Source organism: Aythya marila, assembly GCF_965140915.1.
Source record: "Aythya marila genome assembly, chromosome: 2".
NCBI classification, from domain to species: domain Eukaryota; kingdom Metazoa; phylum Chordata; class Aves; order Anseriformes; family Anatidae; genus Aythya; species Aythya marila.
In genome coordinates this window covers 27,662,331-27,679,956 of record NC_139043.1, presented here as the reverse complement: position 1 = coordinate 27,679,956, position 17,626 = coordinate 27,662,331, and positions in this window count along the sequence as shown.

The following is a 17,626-nucleotide window of genomic DNA, read 5'->3' as shown; positions in this document are numbered from 1 at the left end:
CAGCCTCAGGAGAAAACATCAGGGGTAGGGACAGGATGACATGGTCAATTAACACAACTTCAAATGTGTTAGCTGGATCTAGAATGACTAAACTCAAGTGAACTAACACAATTAAACAGCAAAAAGTCTTTATTCTTTCAAATTCTTTCCAAAGACTAAGAAGACGACCTACTGCCCAGCAGATCTTTTCAAGGAAGACAATAAAAATGCTCCATCTCACTTTTATCCATTTATTCAAGTCAAATCTGAAATCAGTTCTTCTAATCTCTTGTTTCTTTTGCATAACTTTTTATTATTCAAATTCTCTATATACGTAGTGAAATATATTGCCTGTTCTGATCACACAACACACACAACACACACACACAACAGACACACAACAGGCTAACATTGTATAGAAACCATACAACTCTTATGGTGTTGTTAAACACCTGTTATAATGAAACCATATGAGAAAGGATTTTGTCTTAAGTTCTCTTTTTCCTCTTTTTCCTTAAATCATGTTTAATCCCTGTCTGGTTTTCAGTCCTTCAAAATAAATACAGAAGAAACCTATGTGCCTCTTTAGTCTTTGAGACCAAATTAGCCTACATCTGTTAATCTACTGTAAGGTAAACTTTTGATATGTTTGCTCATCCTGTCTTCTCTGTACATTTTCCAGTATGATGTAATCTTTCATAAAAATGCAGAATATAAATGGTATTCTTTGATTAGAGATTCTGATTCTTCTATGAGGTTTTCTGCATTAAGTAACTTCACTAATATTCTTAACTGCTCAAAGTTCAACCTATGCAAGTCAAAACTTCTGAATTTTATCCAGTCTTCCTCTATATTCACAAACTCCAATAAAGTTCATTTCAATCTTTTCCTGTTTTCTGTTTTCCTTTGTCTTTATTCTTTTATTATTCTTTATTATTCTTCTTTATTATTATTCTATATATGACTATATAATAGTCTTTATAATTATTATTCTTTATTCTTTTTTTTCTTTATTTTTTTAAATAATCTGAAAATCTTTTATAAAGCATACTATCAAGACTGTATCAACAAGTCAGTATTTTTTTTTATAACTATGGTACTATGCATGGAAATATATTTTCAATTGTCCAGACAATTTTTGTGGATTTATTTTATGCTTGGAACTGAAAATTTTCTTGTATTGTTGTACAAAACACACTTTCTCCATCTCTCAGCAACACAGAGCTGGATTCAGCCATTTCCTGTGTTTTTCCCCTTATTTGAGCTATGTATACAAGACAGTTTTTGCAGATGGAGACTACTTTGAATGTCATGCTCCTCTGAGACTTTTGTCCAGATTGTTTCCAGAAAAGAGTGTGCTCCTTTAAAATTATAAATCATAAAAGCATTTTTGTTTATCATTCTGTTATTATTGAATCATCTTCTTTGAATAGCTCTCCTAAAACATCTTCATTATTTACCAAAAATAAATAACATGCCACTTTATTGATTTTATTATTAATTGGTTAAGAAATCTGTCATATCACATACAAAAGTATGTGGGTCCTACTACCATTATCAGCATTTATTCTCTACTCTATAACTGGAAAGTTAACCTTTCCTAATGTTGCCATTGAAGGCTCTACCTTTAGCCTAATTTGGACTATTCTTTGTAGGTACTTTTATCTTCACTATCTGAACATACACCCAACCGTCTGATTAAAAGTCATAATTCACTTTGAAAGTTTCTTTGACCACAAGTTCATTGAAATTCTAGATTTCTAGGCACAAGTGGAATATTTTTTAAAAGGTATTCACAGACCAAAGAAGCAACGATAACTTCATATTCTTTGAATGGTAAAGCCTCACACCTTCTACAATTTGAAGAATCATCCTCAGCAAATTTCAAATGTGAAAAGAGTGACCAGCACAAGAACTGCATTAAACAATGAGTTTGTGCAATATGATACTGGTGATGTCAAAAACAAAGTTGCCCCATGTAACACAAAGGTAAAATAATGCAGATGGAAACAGACATAAATGCAAGTACACTTTTATAGCATTAGGTAAATGTTATAACTTGTACTGGATGTTAATACACAGCAGCCTTACAGGAATTCATTTAGTCAGGTGTTTTATTAACCTAATAAGTGCAAAAGAACTGTAACTGCCCAGTGCTTGTGAGGAAACACCTTTCTCACTGCCTCAACCTGGCACCTCTGGATTGACACAGAGCATTTTTACATGTGTTTGTTTGTTTACATACTGAAATGAAATGAACTGTCTAGACAGACAGACACACACACACACACACAAAAAAAAAGCCAAAACTTCCAAGTTATTTGTAACTAACAAACCATGTGTGTGTGGCAAGCCATAAATCTGTTGAACTTTTTCACCTTTATCCTTCAGTTTTTATGCTCCCTGACTTGTTGCTTATTGCATTCATTACGATCCATCTCAGAGTTATCCTGACCTCTTCAAGGCAGAGGCTGTGTTTTCTCTGTGTATTGTCTACAAAGTGAATTTTTTTTTGGACATCAAATAATTTGTTTCAAATAATACTTGAAAGAACTATGAATTGATTCGGATAATCAGCATTAGCTTGTCTCTTAGTGGGTCAGAAAGGAATAGCTACATTTGCTGAATTATCATTTTGGATTAAAATCTGAAAAGATTTGACAAGGAATCTGACATACTCAAGTAGTTTGCAATTTGTCTTGCAATGCTCCTAGAGAAGTCTCATAAAGGAACTGTGGTGAATGTTGCCTCTTGCATCTAAAAGGTTTCCGACATGGAGGCTGTAGGTCTTTACAGACCTGCAATGGTTGTCATCTCTTCAGGTATGTATTTCACCTCTTTCCAATGACTCAGAATAATATTATAATCATCTCTTTGTTGTTTTTCTACGGCAATCATAGCTGTCAGTTATGCTACTCTTTGTAGTTTCATGGTTTTCATGACCTTAAGTAGCAATAAAACAAATAATTCTCTTTTATAACCAATCTAAACTTCTCCCACAACTCTCTTTTCACTGAAAATAAATAAATAAATAATCAAATGAAATATTTTAGTAGTATTTGACTTTTCATCTTTCAGCACAGTACGTCCAATGTAATTATGCATCTCTTAGCAATCAGGAATGCTTAGACTCTAAAATAACAAATGATTTTTTTAGTCGGATAATATTAAATGTTTTAATAGGTTTCTCTAAAAAAATGTCATGACAATTCATGAAAATTCAGTTTATTTTCATTAAAGGAACTGGGTTTGTTCAGCCTGGAGAAGAGATGGCTTCAGGGGTAACCTGAATACCAGAACCTACAAGGAGGGTTTGTTGTTTCTACAGTTTGAAGCAAAAGAAGTTCAGCTTTGATGAAAAAGTTTTTTACCATGAGGAAAGCTAAGTAACTGAATAGTTTGCCCAGAGAGGTTGGTCAGTCTCTGCCTTTGGAAATTTCATCACCTGACTGGATAATGTCCTAACTATCCTAGACTAATTTCATAGCTAACAAAGAGCAAGACTCTTTCCATCACAAATTTTCCAATGATCCTATAATCCTATGAGTAACACAAGCAAGGAAAAAGATACTGAACTATTCATGTGTTTGTATTGCACTTGTAATTCCATGTAGATACATTGAACACATATTCCTCTTTTCACCCATAGAGAAACATCACTGACAGTATGTGTGAACCAATGAAATTCTTATTCTGCTGACTGAATAGCTTGTATAATATAGCAGAGGGCCAGGGATCAGGGAGTTTAAGTGCTCAAGTAGCACAGGTCATAAATAGTGATATTAAGCATACTTTACCAAGGTATTTAAATATTTTGGTTTATTGAAAATAATATAGAACATTTAATCATTGTAAATGTACTACTAATCAAAGAGAATTTCACTGTGTGTTTACACATATTTCCTTGTGCTCTACACAGGCACCAACACACAGCATATGGCATACAGAAAACAATTAAAGCAACCATCTCATAACCTATAAAATAGTGACTTGTCAGGATGCAGCCACAGGGATTTTAATATAAACATACAGTTAGAACTACTCATAAATATAAATTTCAACCTTTCAATGGTTGCACTAGAGAGATTTAGAATAATTATCTGCAGAAAGTGTCAGTACTGTTGAAAGTTATTTCCTGTGATAAACCTGCTTATCACCTCTTAGCAGGGTGCAAAGTAAAACCTCTTTACCCTCTTCTTTATATTCACTTATCCAAGTATCCATGTTTTAGTGAAGAAAGAGGTGTCACCCCTTGTGTGTGAGCATGTGTGAACAATTTCTATAGGTATCTATAAGTATCTAGTCACTGGAGAAACTGTAACTGGAAACCAACAGGCTGAAGAGTTTAAAAGGGTGTATGGAGAGGTAACGTGACAGTCTCTCAAGAACTGGTATGCTTTGGTGACCAGAGGTCCTGTTGAATGTGTACAAACTTAGAAACCAAGAACACCAAGGACTGGCCAAATCTACAAGACCAGCAGCACACACTGGCATCATCAACAGATTGTGTATCTTCAAACATATTCAGGAATTTGATGACTGAAAAGACTATAGAACTGTGCACATACCTCATAAAAGAAGGGAACCATTAAGGGACTTTCCAAACACTTACCTAGAAGTCACCAGTGTAAGAGATTTTAAAAATTTTAAATGGATTGATCTTGGAAATCTAGCCCAGATGAAAAGGTAGCAGGTGACTAAACTTAATGAAATGTAATGATTTCAAATAAAGGCAATGATGAAATATAAATGTCTTGATTCCACTGTGACTGGTAATGCCCAAGGATGCATTTGTGGAAACATTTTTGATCCAGCTTTTCTTCACAGGTCTATTAAGATTAATCAATTACACAAAGAAGGAAAACATTTTTCAACACCTATAAAAATTGAATATGTCATTTTATGTTGTCCTAGATGTCTCAATTTACGTACTGTTTCCATAAACAAAAGGTGACGTCTGTTGTCATTTAGAGACAATTTATGACTTTTAAGTTGCAAGATAAGCACAAATTGCCATTTTGTTTTACTCTATGAATTTTATATTATTGCTTTGATTTGTTATGTACTGCAATTTCATTTTCAGTTTGTACTATCTTTCTAGGGAGATCAATTAAAGATAACCAGACAAATTCTTGATTATACTCAGAGAGTCCATTTTAATATTACTTACATAGGGGTTTGTAATCTTATCAAATATGTAATCTCTCCAGTTCTTTCACTTACTGAGAGGTTTAAGCACTGTAATTCAAGCCAATGTGATATGGAATATAAGCAAAGTCCAATTTATCAGTGTTCAATCATATAAACTGAATAAATAACAGTGCAATGAAGAAAAATCAAAGCTACAAAAAATGATTTCCATTAAGTTTTCCAGAAATACAATGACATTTCTGAGAGTATATTCTGTATATTCTGAGGCAGTGAGTCCCAATGCCAAAGCAGAGAGTGAGAAAGGAATCAAAATAATACCAGTTTCAGACAGAGGAATATACAATAGCCTGTTAGATTCAGAATGATTTTATGTTGTCTTTATATTCAAAAGATAGAATGACATCCCTGAAAGAGCAGAACGATAAAGTAGCTAGACTTCACTAACTGCACCCTTCACTGAACATGGAAATGTCAGGTACTCGCCTTTTGTATAGCACTTCATGAATGGTCAACATCAATAACTCCCAGCACTGGTCTCAATGTGGATAAGACCCTCACCTTACTGAAAGTCAGGTGTCTTATCTAATGTATAATTTTAGATGTATACCTTGAGACTTTCACTGAATGTAAGACCTAGTTCAGCCCATGTGAATTTAAAAATAAATAAATAAATAGTTAATTATTTGGTTTTGATTTGGGATTGGATGACTGGGCAGGGAGTGAAATAACAGCATTTTCTGTGCCTTTGGCTACATTTTTGTAAGAGAGTAAGTGACTTTGCCCTTGCAATAAAGGAGCCTATTGATGTCCTGCCAGTATTGCCAGCAGGCCGATTGACCTGATCCTTCCCCTCTACTAAACACTGGTGAAGCCATAGCTGGAGTGCTGTATCCAGTTCAAAGCTCCCCAGTACAAAAGTGAAATGGAGTTCCCGGGGTCTACTGAAAGTCCACAGAGATGATTAAGGGCACTAAGGCATCCCTGTGGAGGGGCTGTTGGGACTATTCAGACTGGAGAAGAGAAGGCTCAGGGTGAGTTCATCAGTGCATATAAATACCTGTGGGGAGGCTGTGAAGAAGGTGGAATGAGGTTTTTTTCAGTGCTGCCCAGTGACAGGACAAGAAGCAATGGACACAAACTGAAACACAAGATGTTCTCTCTGAACATAAGGAAAAAAATATTTTTACATTGAGGGTGACCAAGAACTGGCAGAGGTTTCCCAGAGAAGTTGTGAACTCTGTATTCATAGAGATATTCAGAATTTGCCTGGACCTGGTCCTATGTAACCTACTGTAGGTGGCCCTTCTTCAACAGAGGGGTTAGGCAAGATGACCTCTAGAATTCTCTTCCAACCTCAATCGTTCTGTGATTCTAAGTCTGTGACTCAGGTATCTCACATCTATTTCAGAAAGTAACTGAAACATATAATGACTTTCAAGACCAATTTTGGCAAATATGGGACTTGTGAAACCAAGGAAGTGGAAAGAATGGCATAATGGGAGTCACAAGGAACTGGATTCACAGAATCACAGAATGGACAACTTTGGAAGGGACCTCTGAAGATCATATAGTCCAAAACCCCTGATGAGTAGTATCACCTAGGGCACATTACACAGGATGGCATCCACGCAGGTTTTAAATATCTCCAGAGAAAGAGACTCCACAGCCTCTCTGGGCAACCTGTGCCAGTGCTTTGTCACTCTCACAGTAAAAAAGTGCCCTCTCATATTCAGCCAGAACCTCCTGTGCTTCAGTTCGTGTCCATTGCTTCTCATCCTGTCACTGGGCACAACTGAAAAGAGACCAGCTCCATCCTCTCAACACCCTCCCCTCAGATATTTATACACATTGATGAGGTCACACCTCAGTCTTCTCTTTTCCAGGCTAAACTGGCCCAGTTCTCTCAGCCTGTCCTCGTACAACAGGTGCTCCAGTCCTCTAATCACCTTAGTAGCCCTCCTCTGAACTTGCTCCAGTAGTTCTATGTCCCTCTTGTGCTGAATACTGTTACTCACAGTAGCATCATACTTCAGTGGGTCTGCAGTGCTTGAGTTCTGTTACATTCCAGCCGACGAGTGTAAGTTGGCCTCTTGGAACCTCATAAAGTTACGAGGTCTGTGTTCATTGAGAACAGCTTCTGTGAGCTGCAATGATTTGAAAGCCAATTGGTGCCACAGGCTACAGGCAACTTCACACTTAAGCCAAAAGAAATATGAAGTCCCACCTAAGATCATATTTGGGCACAGTTTTAAAAGGATTTTGGACATATTTTAATTGATCAGACATACTTCCACTGGTCCTAGGTAGAATAGTGCCTTGTGAAATGCACAAATTTGAATAAGCTGCTATGTAGGCCTTCTTGGTTCATCACATAGAGGTTATGGGAAGACCAGGAGCAGGGATTGGAAGGACTAAGAACCTGAATCTGGTAGCACCCAGAGAGCTTGTGCCACTGTGGATCCCAGACGAAGTCAGTCTTCTCAATCTATCTTCCCATGTTCAATATCTCTTAAAGAAAAAGATGGTGCCATTTTGTTGTTTGTGTAGATGTTCAGGTTTTGGAAACTTTAGTCGGGCCCTCCAGCTACAGAGTTTACAGGATGGCAATCATTAGGCACTTTATGCAATTATATTTCATTCACAAACTAGATATTCCCAGCTTCTACAGTAGTCCATCTTCAGAGCTTTAAGGCTGGAGCCAGTGCTCTGAGCAGCCCAGCAGGAAAAGTTGCAGCAGTACTTTGGTTGCTTTGATGAAGCCAGTTGCTAGGGACCATACACATAACTGAATTAGACACCTGGGAGATTAGCCTGTAGTTATAGCTGAGAAAGCAGCAGCAGTGCCCATACAACAAATCTAAGCAACAATCTGTTGTTCAGGGAGTCTGAATTATTTTGAAGGCCCTAGGAAAATGGCTCAAGGAGACTGAAGGCTACAGCTACACAAACATTACTTGTGATAGAATGTTTCATAGAGATACTATGCCAGGTCCTGAGGTACTCACTTGGGTTCACGTCCACACTAGTAAGTGTATCTTCCCTCTCAGAAAGTGATGTTTACTTGAACTAAGAACCCCACTGAGACTGGTATAGCTGCTTCTAATAGGAAAGAGGTATTTTTTGCTCACAGCTGTTCAAAACCCCTGTGTCTCTCAGGAACTTATGAAAATTGAACATTAGGTTCCCAAGTCATTTCATAGTGGATTCTAACTCATCATTCTCAATTTCTAGAACAAAAATAATAATTATTTGACCGGTAAGGAATACATGGCACTGTCTGAGTTAGTGCTTTCACTAACTTATATTCCTGTGAGACAACAAGACTTCAGGTCTCTCGCTTCCCCAAGCAACAAATCCAGAAAAATAAATAAATAAATAAATAAATAAATAAATAAATAAATAATAAGAGTTTTTCAAAACTGTTCCAATCTTATTAGATATTGTGGAATTACCTTCTGATACTTGCATGTGTTCTTCCTGCTTGTAGGAAAATCAGGAGATGCTACCACCCAATATAAGATTTTAAAGTTGTAACAGTACTTCAGAAAAAAAAAATACATATATATATATTTCTAAATTACAGTAAAAGCTAATTTTGCTTACGTGTTCCCCATTTAGAAAATCTGACATGGCTAAATTAGTCTTGAAGTAATACTAAATGCCCCATATTTATTTAGTAGTTTTAAATAAAATTTGCCACCCAGCGGGGCTAGCTGCAAAACATAAGGCTTACTGGCACTTTTTTTCTTCCTAAAATGAGATTTGTAATTTAATTATGTAGTCATATGGGGAGAAAATGGTGTATGTTCCAGGCTGCAGCCCCCATTGTCCACATGTGCATTCTCAGATCAAACAGATCTAATAATTCCTTGTTAAAGTCATCATTTCCCATTAGATGAGCAACCGTGGCTGGTAAAAGGTAATAGTTACAGTGTGTTACACAATTAACACAGTGTGAAATGAACTGAAATATATTTTCTAAAGATGATTTTCAATGGAAATGGAGTATTTAGACTCTATGTATCAAAAGTACAGATCCAAATGTTGGCTGTGGTGAATGTTTTTACAAAACTGACAGCGTGCTTACTCACAGCAGGTCTTCTTCTACACATTAACATTAGTATGTTGTCTAAAGCTCATCAAGCATTCTTTAGGGCTATGAAAAAGAAAACTTACATTAGATGGAAATCACTTGAAGTTGTCTGGGTATACATAAATGACAGAAATGTCTTCAGGCTTTGTAATGGTTTCTGCCATACACATGCATGCACACACACACACACAAGTACTAAAAATTCAGATAACCACAAGGACTGAGATGTATAATAATAGCAAGTTTAGTGTAAGTAAAATTAATTTTGAAAAGAAATAACACTTCTCTGGGGAAGGGAAGGGAAGGGAAGGGAAGGGAAGGGAAGGGAAGGGAAGGGAAGGGAAGGGAAGGGAAGGGAAGGGAAGGGAAGGGAAGGGAAGGGAAGGGAAGGGAAGGGAAGGGAAGGGAAGGGAAGGGAAGGGAAGGGAAGGGAAGGGAAGGGAAGATGAAAAACCATGATTGAGCAGTTTTCTATATTTTCTACATGATATGTGTTAAACTAACCAAATATAACTCAAGTAGTCAGTGAACCACTATATCCAGCAGTTCATAGATGCAGAAGTTTCTTATCAATTCCTGCAGAATCCATCTATCTTAATAAACAAAAAGAGCAGGTCTGGTAACAGATATCTGATCTGATGAAAAGTTTCATAATTCCTTTAATGGAGTGGAGTATTTTTCACTCCTTATTGGCTAAATGCAACTCCATGGAATTTAAGGCAATGGAACAATTGAATATCGCATCTGGGCAATAACACATTGCTGGGAAGTGGCAGAACCTGCTCTAGAAGACTGTTTCAAGTTCTGTTCTTCAACCGCATAAATCTTTAGGACCAACTTTCTAACGAGATTTATGGCCAGTGTCCATCAGCAAGTGGTGGCTGTTATGCACCAGCTCCATGCGTGCTCCAAGCCAGAGGAGATGAAGCTAGCTGAAATTCCCAAGTCATTTAGACAGGACTGTGTCCCTGCTGACAATTCTAGCTTCTTATACAAACGTATTAGTATGAGCCGGTATGACTAGCTTAGAGCACCAGCAAGTTTATGTCCAAGTGACAGCCTCTGACCATGAAGACAAGTCTCACATACTGTTGTGTTCAACAGAGCACGTATCTACCCTTGAGGCAGCCTGATATGGTCTTAGATGATAAGAAGCACCATGTTAGCAAGGTACAGAGATATCACTAAACTTCTCAGAAAGGAATCTCAGAAGACGGCCATATACTATGATTGAGAGAATCAGGCTGAATCTGTAATACAAGTAGTAGAGCTTTTTAGGATCCCTTAGTGCAATAAAACTAAGCTCACCTTCCAGTAAGGGTGAGATGAGGCCAACTGACAGAACAGGAAGACTTGTCAGATGAAGGGGTACAGAAAATTGATGTGGAAGTTAGGTATCACATGAATAGTGAGACATTTAAGACTGCGCCAAAACCGAGTACTTCAAGTCATGTCAGTAGTTTTATTTAAGCAATGAATGGCAGGAAATAGAGACCAAAAAATGACAATACATTAAAGTGACTTTGTAACTATGACCTTTGCAGAAATGATGCAATATAATGTTCCTGGACAGTGAAATGCTAGAGCATGACTTCTTATTCCGGAGTTGAAAATGCACACAACAGAAAATATCAATCTTAAATCAAGCAGACTGCACTGTGGATGATGTCCAGTTAAGTTGCTTCAAATGATTGGCAGACAGACAGAGTTTACAGCCAAATCTCTTATAACCAGCAATTTATTTTCAGTCCACAGAACTTCCAAACTGCTCTGTGATTCAGACTGTCCACACATGATTTCTTTCAATACAAGTGCATTTGATAGTTCAAACTTAGAAAGAAAAGATTGGCAATAATGATGTTCTTCTGTAGCTCTTTTGAGAAACTTCAAAACAATGACCCATAATTGTACATGAAGAAATGTTGTGATTTCTCAGCAGAAGGGCATTTCTTCAAGAGGAATATCTGCAACAAAAGCCTTTATATAATTCTTTAGAGTAGTGGTGAAAGGGATGGTAGGAAGTGTAAGAATCTTCATGCAGGGCATGCAAAAACAGCTACCAGTAGGAAAATTAGACATCTATCTACTCTTCAGCAGGAAGCAACATGGGTGAGAAGAAATTGTATGGCTGCAAGAGTTGATTCAGTGCCACACAAAGGAGATATATGGAGTTCACTGTCTCCTTCCAGTATCATAGCCCATGGAAAGGTGAGGTTCCATTCTATACCCTACTTAGGATGGTGATTAACAAGACTAATAATAACAGATATATAAATAAAACTGTGGAAGGACCCACCTCTGACAGTATGTCTGCAGGAAATGAGCCAATTTCTTTGGGTCAGACTGTGAAGCAACAGAGAATAATTGGTATTTCAGTTCTAATAGTGAGCAGCACTGCAAACAAACTCTTATTAGCACAAGAGAGTGTGTTAATGACATGACACTGATTCATCCTGATATCTGTTACGGTGAGAGCACTGGTAAAGTTTGTCTCTGCAGGCAATGAAACAAAAAGACCTGCCCATTTGTTTCCAGATGAACCTACTCCATATGTTATGATAGCCACTTTGGAACCAGAGGTAAACAGAGAACTAACAATTAACAGTAAAATAGTGTAAACAGTAGCTTTAGGTGAGTTTTGTCTTCCAAGTATTTGCATTTTAAGGTTTCATAGATGAAGATCAAACTCAAGCTAAATGACCTACATTTAATGATCAAAATTAAACAACATTTGTAAAGGTTCAAATCCTTGTTTTGATTTAAAGGTTAACTTACAATGCAAACTTGCGTAGCTTCTGTTAATGTATGGTGCACACTAAAATGTAGGAGCTTGTCTAAGAATGATGTAAAAGCCATTTCCCTAGACTGGAAATTCTGATCCAGGCAATGCTTGTATTTGTAATATATACATACTAACATGCCAGAAATAAGGACTATTTCTAATTCATTAGGAACTGTCAGCATAAATCCCCAAAAGACTACAGATACCCTCCTTTGGAGAATTAAGTGTAGGTAGGTCCAAGAGACCTACTGACCTACTTTCCTCCCAAAAGAAGATAAATGATAGAAGCATCTCATTCTCTTAACACATGGAAGTCATCTCTTCTGGTGAATAATCTGGTGAGCTTCCTGTTTAGTGCCCAAATAATCATTTATTTGAACTTGTATTATTGTAGTCTAAAAACTGTACCTGTAAAATTGCCAGCTTGGTTATTCTGGCAATGTTAAGACCCCACCTGTACCATCTTGTAATGATTTACAGTATCATTAAAGACTATGAAGAGCTGATGTTGTAACATCATTGAAGAAAAAAAAAAAAAAAAAAAAAAAAAAAAAAAAAAAGAGGGATGCATTATTGAAAACCAAAACCAAAATCATGTTGATAAATGGGAAGAATGGTCTGAAATGAATATCAGGAAATTCAATAGAGATAAGTGTAAAGTACTACACTTGTGGCTTTTCTACACAAGCAGGTTAGTACAGCAAGTTAAAGCATGAACTTGCAGTACACTTGCTGCTACATACTAACTTTTCGTGCTGACACTTGCTAAGCACTAAGTACAGCACTGTGTGATGCTGTTTACTCCACATGTTGCATAGAGCTGGCATTAGTACAGGCTACAAGTATCCACAGGGGAATCTGGCAGAGAGAAGCCAGTGTGATGTAAATTTGTACCCCATTCTACTGTGGTTTGCCCATGTAAATAATCCCTTAGGCAGAAAAGTCAAATGCATAAATAGAAAATGTGGATTTACAGGTTAGACCACATTACTGCATAAGAAAGTTATATTATAGTCAGCGTAGAAAACACAGCAAGCAGTCAGTGACAAATGATGAAAAATAACTGTGGATTTGGTATTACACACAACACTACTGCTAGTAAATAGATAGAAATAGAAGAGAATTTTTCATATTGTGTTTTGCTTACTGTTGATAAGACTTCAGCCAGAATAGACTGGTTTCTTTAGGGTTCTAAGCTTGAAAAGGTAGGCAAGTTTTGGAGTGCTTGTAGGAATACATTCAAATACTCTACAAGACTGAGGAAGTATGACCTATAAGGGGAGGTTAAAAGAAATGGGACTGTTTAGAAACTCTAAGACTGATAGCTAAGTCTGCTAACAGCTTTTGAAGATATAAAAGAATGCTATAAAAATAATCTCCTACTAGATATAAATACTACTAGAACTAACAGTAAATTTCATCAATTAAACGTTTCCATTAATTGCTTTCAAGTCATGGAAGACCCATTCAGAAATTTCCTTGTTAAAGTCTGGTTGACACACAGGTTGTGGCTACTGACTGCCTGCATTTTTAACCAAGAATAACTTACATGACATTAAGAAAATAAAGACAAGTGCATTTAATGTCAGATACCTATATACCAGTCCCTTTCAAGCAGTTATGAATGAACATTTGAAGGGTTAAAATGCAAAACTGGTAGGTAAATGCCTTTCCCAGAGCTTTGCATTAAAAATGAATTTATTATTATTATTATTATTTCATAGAATAATAGAATATCCCAAGTTGGAAGGGACCAATAAGGTTATTATTATAATTATTTTTATGAAAAGGAAGAAGAAAGAAGGAGAAGGAGAAGGAGAAGGAGAAGGAGAAGGAGAAGGAGAAGGAGAAGGAGAAGGAGAAGGAGAAGGAGAAGGAGAAGGAGAAGGAGAAGGAGAAGGAGAAGGAGAAGGAGAAGGAGAAGGAGAAGGAGAAGGAGAGGGAGAGGGAGAGGGAGAGGGAGAGGGAGAGGGAGAGGGAGAGGGAGAGGGAGAGGGAGAGGGAGAGGGAGAGGGAGAGGGAGAAGGAGAAGGAGAAGGAGAAGGAGAAGGAGAAGGAGAAGGAGAAGGAGAAGGAGAAGGAGAAGGAGAAGGAGAAGGAGAAGGAGAGGGAGAGGGAGAGGGAGAGGGAGAGGGAGAGGGAGAGGGAGAGGGAGAGGGAGAGGGAGAGGGAGAGGGAGAGGGAGAAGGAGAAGGAGAAGGAGAAGGAGAAGGAGAAGGAGAAGGAGAAGGAGAAGGAGAAGGAGAAGGAGAAGGAGAAGGAGAAGGAGAAGGAGAAGGAGAAGGAGAAGGAGAAGGAGAAGGAGAAGGAGAAGGAGAAGGAGAAGGAGAAGGAGAAGGAAGGAGAAGGAGAAGGAGAAGGAGAAGGAGAAGGAGAAGGAGAAGGAGAAGGAGAAGGAGAAGGAGAAGGAGAAGGAGAAGGAGAAGGAGAAGGAGAAGGAGAAGGAGAAGGAGAAGGAGAAGGAGAAGGAGAAGGAGAAGGAGAAGGAGAAGGAGAAGGAGAAGGAGAAGGAGAAGGAGAAGGAGAAGGAGAAGGAGAAGGAGAAGAGAAGGAGAAGGAGAAGGAGAAGGATAAGAAACTATCATGACTTCAAGATCACCACAGTCTCTATGAGTCAAACTATTATTTCTGTTTTGTTCGCCATCAGCAATAATTGTTCTGTAATCTAAGTGTAGGTGGTAAAAAGGAACTTAGTCTGAATATTATAACTTAGATTACAGAAAACCCACTTTCATCAGGAATATTATATATGTCTTGAAACTCCTATATAGATTTCTGCTCAAAAGTGGTGTTATTAGACATTTTTCTCACTATAATTATTGAAAATATATCTCTCAAAACTAGATGGGGACTTATCATATATCTAAACAGAATATCCCCACACATAATAGTGGAGCAGAGAAACTGAGCAAAATAATGTTTTGTATTGAGCAAACTTGAGCAAAATAATGACTCTGTATATTTGAGGTAAACTTTATAACTTGATTTTTGAACGTTTGCATTTTAATATCATAGCTTTATTAATAATAATTTAGTACTAGGTGTTATAAATCACTTACCTTAAACAATTTCTCACTACTGAACAAAACACAATTATGTCCCTGTGGTATAAAATAGCTGTTTTTGTTTGTTTGTTTTTAGTTTTGTTTTTGTTTTCTTCAGCAGTGTTTAAAGTATTGACAGAACTGACAGGTTGTTAAGTTACATCTGAAGGTTCACTGGCACCAAATTGTCTCCATGTGTTATAACCTCAGTCTTGGCAAGGTTCAGATCTTCTTAAGGAGAACACGGTTGGAAGGCTGAGGCCATTCGTGAGTACCTAATAACAAAGCAGTAATGTTATCTTCACTGATCTCCATGCACCTCCCTACACAAAGTTAAATACAATGTTTAGCAAAATTTGCCAACCAATCAGTCCAGAACATTTGGAAGGAGTATGTTGCAATTGTTGGAAATTCTTTGCAAAAATTTCTGTCTTTATTTCCAGGACATTCCTGCTCTATGACTAAACAAACTACTTACTTCCACCCAAGAAATTCAAACATGCTTCATAAATATGGCACAATAAAAATCACCACGCTATTGGACATTGTAAGAATTAATATGACTTTTTATTCACTTTCCGTATCTTACCTCATTTAGGTTGTCTGTTTCTTATAGTCTTCTGCATCTTATTTTAAATTTGCAGTGACCTAAATTAGGAATTTAATGTCTCATGAAAGTCCCATGCTATTTATGCATTTGCCAATTCTAGCTTAGCTTAACTTAACTTAACTTAACTTAACCTAAGTTAACTTAACCTAAGTTAACTTAAGTTAAGATAAGATGAACAGATTTGTAAGTACACTGGTCTTTCTCCAGGAATGCAGTAGTTCCTCCATAAAATACTGGAAAAAAAAAAAAAAAAAAAAAAAAAAAGTATCTTTTTGGCATGGCTAATTTTCACAACTTCACCAGTGTATTTCACCTTTATGAACCTTTTTGGTCCCTCTACTGCCCATTACCAACAGACAGAAATTCATTTCACTGATCACTAAAGCCTTCCTCATAGCAATATTGCAAACTTGTTACAGGGCTGAGGTACACTTTGAACAAAGAATACACCTCACACAGGCTCCACTTTCTCAAATCTTATCTTTGGCAATGAGACTGAAGCTCTCAGAAATAAATTTCATGTGAGTCATTATTTTGCTCCTGATCTAAAGTGCACCTTAAGAAACAAACAAACAAATGGTTTAAAATATGTACCATGCAGTGTACATAAGTCTAAGATGAAGTAGAGACATATGCCCTTTAAAATATATATAAAACATATAAATATATATAAAATATATAAAAAAAAATAAATTAAATAAAATTAAAACCACAGAAATATTAACATTCAAATGAGAAAACAAACTTTACAAAACAAAGTGATCTCCCTCTTAGTTTGGGTAATTACAGAATTTCAGCCAATTAATAGGGAATTTATTAAAAAAAAAAAAAAAAAAAAAAAAAAAAGTAAAGATGGTTCACCAACACTTTTTGAGAGATCATGCTACGTGTATTAGACTAGATTATCATGTGTTTACTACCCAAGTGAACATAATTTCCAAAGTCCTGCAATTTATTGCACTATTTAAAGTGATTTTAATCTTAATGAGTGCTCCTTTCACAATCAGCAATGTGTTAAACTTATCCATAGATACTGACTTTCTCAAATGTATTTAGAAAAATAATTCATATGTGAATTTTAGCATAGGTTCAGTAAGACTGCCAATTCCTTATTAATAGGAAAAAAAAAAAAAAAAAGTTTTTTTAGGCAGTAGTCAGTGTTTCCAGTGTCAGAATACTTATACATTAAAGCAGTAACAGGGAAAATCACCAAAGGACTTTATTATGCATTATAATCAAGGTTTCAGCTTTTGGATATTTGTACAAAGTGAATCAATTACTTCACTTCTCATGAATTTCAGACGGGTACATTGGGATCAGAAGTTTTGAAAAGGGTCAAGAATGCCTATATTTCATTGACATATATAGAAGCATTGAAAAATAGTACTTTTTTGGGGAACTGTTTATATTTTTTAAAAAACTAATTTCATAAATTTTATACCTCAAATTTATACACATATGGTTTACAAGAAATCTGCATTACACTGTTTTGAAAATTGGGAGTTCTTTGCATCAAAACTATTTCTGAGTATGTAAAGTAGCTACATATTTCTGTATTATAACAAAGTTCTTTGATGCAGCCATTTAAGGTCTTTGGACTGGTAGACACATAGTTACATATGGTTCAGGTGGTGAAGAGTAATTCTTTAGACAAAATGCCTAAGCTTTGGGCAGGTCTTGTTGTCCAAGTAAAGCAGCTGTAATCCTTGTTTTCATCCACAGTCTTGGAACACATAGTTTTCAGTGCAGTCTGTGAAATTGCTATAGGATTCTATGTTACAGCATAGAAGTCAGAGAATGTATGAAGATGCAATGATTTAATCACAGTAACACTTCACTCTAACACCTTAATGTAGCATTACGTAAAGCTCTAGGCCAATTTATACCAGAACACTACAAGACTTCCCTTCTGATCTCCTATAGATGGAGTCTGAATATTACTTAGTTCAAAGGTATAGCGAATTTCA